General features: G+C 37.4%; 1 non-coding gene across 1 annotated transcript; it reads left to right on the top strand.

The window, feature by feature from the left end:
* The first annotated feature begins 974 nt into the window (after nucleotides 1-974).
* On the top strand, nucleotides 975-1,081 carry LOC141589295 (small nucleolar RNA R71). Its single transcript, XR_012520241.1, has one exon. It is a non-coding gene; the product is annotated as a small nucleolar RNA R71 (small nucleolar RNA).
* The last annotated feature ends 2,957 nt before the right edge of the window (nucleotides 1,082-4,038 follow it).

The raw sequence follows: 4,038 nt of genomic DNA, 5'->3' as shown, positions 1-4,038 counted from the left end.
TTATAGGGTCCCTTGGATTTTGCCCTTGTCCTTGAAGTCTACCCGGTGGTCTTTGATGATTTATGAAAGCTTGAGAATCCACTTTAGCTTCAAGATTCTTGATTTGTTGTTGGGTATTACTTGCCAAATCCCCTATCAACTTTACCAAGTTGTCATATTTAGCATCTCCCATGGTATAACTTGCTTGGGGTGATGGCTCTTGGTTGAAAGGTTGGTTGGAAATTGGAAGAGGAAAGCCATATCCTTGATCTCTAAGGTTGGAAGTTTGGTTGTTCCCTTGGTAACCTTGGTTAAACCCGTGATTTTGCCATTGGTTGTACCTTTGGTTATTGTTGTATCCTTGATTGAACCCTTGATCAAACCCTTGGTTGGCTTGGTTTCCTTGGTAAAAGTTTTGATTACCTTGGTTCCCTTGGCTACCCCCATAATCTTGGTATGCTTGAGGTTGGTTGGCAAAGCTTTGGTTGGATCCTTGGTTGTTGTTGAATGAGGGCCTAGGTGGACGGTTGGAGAAGTTGTTAAATGCTTGGAAAGCATTCACCTCTTGCACATTGTTCTCATCAAAGTTGTTATGATGGTTATTTGCACATACTTCATAAGTGTGCGCTATCCCTCCACATGACTCACATGTTGATCTTTGCATTACTTCCTCCATGGATGGCCCATGAGATGTGGTAGTTTGATTTACTTGGTTCACTTGCTTCTTCTTACTCAACTCATCAAGCTTCTTGGTGAGCATATCAAGCTTAGCATTAGTCTCCACATTCACTAAGAATTCGGGAGGATGATTACTTCTTCTCAAGATATTCCCTCTTGTGCCATAATTTGCCTCGGAGTCCACCATTTTCTTGATTAAAGCGGTGCCATCGGCATCTCCAAGGTGGTCAAAACTTCCTCCCGCTGAGGCATTCACCATTTCTTTTATTCTTGGCAATAGAGTTTGGAAAAATGTCTGAGTGATATACCAAGCCGGTATTCCATGGTGAGGACAACTAGCAATGAGATCTTGGTATCTATCCCATGCTTCACCTAAGGACTCTCCTTCTTCTTGTTGGAAAGTATGAATCTCATTTCAGAGCATAGCGGTCTTAGATGTCGGGTAATACTTTGCTATGAACGCCTTGGCTAAAGCATCCCACGTGGTAAATGTGTCCTGTGGGTGAACATTTAACCAACGATCCGCCTTGCCCGTTAGAGAGAATGGGAACAAGATCAACCTCAAAGTTTCCTCGGACACTCCGTTTCGTTTCATCATGCCCACTTTGTTCTTGAATTTCCTAAGGTGGGCATGAGCATCCTCATCGATACGCCCACCGAAACAATCCTTTTTTATCGAGACAACTTGGGCGGGGTGCATTTCGAAATTGTTCGGAGCCAAGGGGTCAAAGTTAATTGGGTTACAAGCATCATTATGGTTGGGGCGATTGTGGTCACGTAGAGCCGCCATTAGTGGTTGTGGAATTGGTATATATGGAGGTGGTGTTTGAGGTGGTGTATTTGGGATTTGGAAATTGTGGAAAGGATTTTCTAATGGAGAATCAATGATGTTGTTTGGTTGTTGTGGTGATGTGTCTTCAATAGTAGGTTGGGTGGATAAATTTGCTTGGTTTGAAGTAGCTTGAGTAGAGATTCTAACTCTTGAAATAGTCCTATTCCTTAAGGCTCGAAAAAGCCTTTCGGGGTCGGAGTTAAAGAGCAAAGCTTGATGGTTCCTCCTAGGCATGCACTTGACAAACCGTAAGACTCCTAGTGCTTTAACACACTAGGGTAAGGCAAAAATCACACACTCTACAAGAAGCACACAACAACTAAAGCAAACAACAAGTAACTAAGACTAAAGCTAAGACTTTAACTAACTAAGCATATCCTAATGCCATCCCCGATAGCGGCGCCATATTGATAGTCGGATTTTTTCGTCAATCCACGATATCAAAAACTATTTATAAAACCCAATAAAAGTAATATTTATCGGGGTCGAACCACAAGGATGGCGGGGGTTATATACTTGTCTTGTTTAAGTCTTTATTTTAGTCAAACAAAGGAAGAGGTTGATTTATTCTTAACTAATATGCAAATTAGACATGAAAATAAGCTAAGACAAAGATAAATTGATCAAAGATGGGGAAAACTAGAGCCTTTGGGTTCACTTGGGTAATAGAGCATGAAACAAGGTTAAAACAAGATATGGGTGATAACTATGGCCAAGGGTTTATGCCCAATTTCTAGGTCACCGTAAGTTCATCAACAATTTTTTATTTGGTTGACATAAACTCATCACACACATAAAACATAGACCTTCTAATAGCCTAAGCACCAATATAGATCATCCAATAGCAAAGGACACCAAGATAAGCCAAACATGTGAGGAAAATGTTCAAACTTTCATTCAAGCATTCCTACAAACACTTCATGTGCATGAAAGTGAAGACCAATAAACCACCCAAATCCATATGTTAATAACCCAAATTCACACTCATTTACAACCCAAGATTCCCCCTAAGCTATATGGTAGTCTACTCACACATTCTTATGGTGGAAAAACCAACAACAAATTGCGACAACACACAAGCAAACATGGTAAACATGATAAAGATTACTACTTTGAATGAATAACAAACAAGTAAGACAATAAATATAAACTAATGAAGCAAATGTAAACAAAAGATGAGAATTATACCAACTAAAAGGAAAGTAAGAGTCTTGGATTAAATATGAAGAAGAATTTTCTTCTAATCTTCAAGATACAACCCAATGAACTAAGACTAGAAGTAGATCAACACTAATTTGAGGAGTAATTAAAGTCTAATTAAAGAAAGATTACAACTTGATTAAGGAATGATTAATTAAAGAGCATAATAAATTCTAGGTCTAGGAGTATGTGTCTAATACAAAATATGATGGAGTATATATAGTGTTCTAATAATTAGGTCAAACAAAGGAGAGGAAGACAAAAAATAAGGAGGAAGGGGTCTGAGCCGGTGGACCAGTCGCCTGTCCTGGACCGGCTCAGAACCATCTGGAAGTTTTATTTAAAGTTTAGCTTGAGTCTTGATTAACAGTGGTTCTAGGCCGGTGGACCGCCGCCCTGTCCCGGACCGCTCATAACCATCTGATGTTTTCTTCCATTTTTCCTTGGATTTGGCCTTGGGAGGGGTACCGGCCGGTGGACCGGCTCAGAACCCTTTTGTACCGGCTCAGAACCCTCTTTGACCGGCTCAGAACCCTCTTAGGCTTCATCTTCCTTCTTTCATGCCTTGCTAGCTTCTATCCCTTCTTGGCTTGCTTTGGTCTTCCGTTTCAAGCTCGAGTCTCCGCCTTATTATCCCGTCTCGACTACAAATTATATTAATAAAATAATAGTAATACTAACATTATACTAACAACCGACTACTTATCAAGTCTAGCTAAAAAGACTAATCCCCTATTTACTAAATGAATAGGCGAAACTCCAATTTTTCCCGCCTAAAACATATTTCCTAGAATAGTGTTTGGTATTTTTAGCACTATAGGTGTGGAGATGATAAGTTATAAATGTATATAATCTTTTGTATTTAAATATTTATAATATTTAATATTTCACATTATGCACAAATTTATCTCCGATCTTTTTAGGATAAGGAAATTCTTTTTGTAAAAAACTTATAGATAAAAATTTATTGACTTTTTATGATAACAAGTTGAGGTTAAAAAATATGGTATTAGTAAATATTTGTTAAAATTCTTTGACTTTTTATGATAAAAATTTGCAGCTAAAAAATATGTTATTACTAAATATTTGTAAATTAATATCATTAATTTCTCGATAAAAAAAAAAAAGATTAAAAAAAAATACTCATGTTATTACTTCTTACGATTTAAATTTTTATTTATTTTTCTAATCAAAATACATTAAGGAGAAACATGAAAAATAAGTGAATTATCAATTTAAATTCTATAAATAATACGCTAAAAAGTAAAACTCTATAAATATCGTGCATATATTGCACGCGGTCTATATTAGTAACTTTATAAATTTGCGTAATTATTGCGCGGGATCTA

Source organism: Silene latifolia, chromosome 6 (genome assembly GCF_048544455.1).
Source record: "Silene latifolia isolate original U9 population chromosome 6, ASM4854445v1, whole genome shotgun sequence".
NCBI lineage: Eukaryota > Viridiplantae > Streptophyta > Magnoliopsida > Caryophyllales > Caryophyllaceae > Silene > Silene latifolia.
Note: the sequence above shows the minus strand (reverse complement) of the source record. Positions and strands in the feature narration are given on the sequence as shown.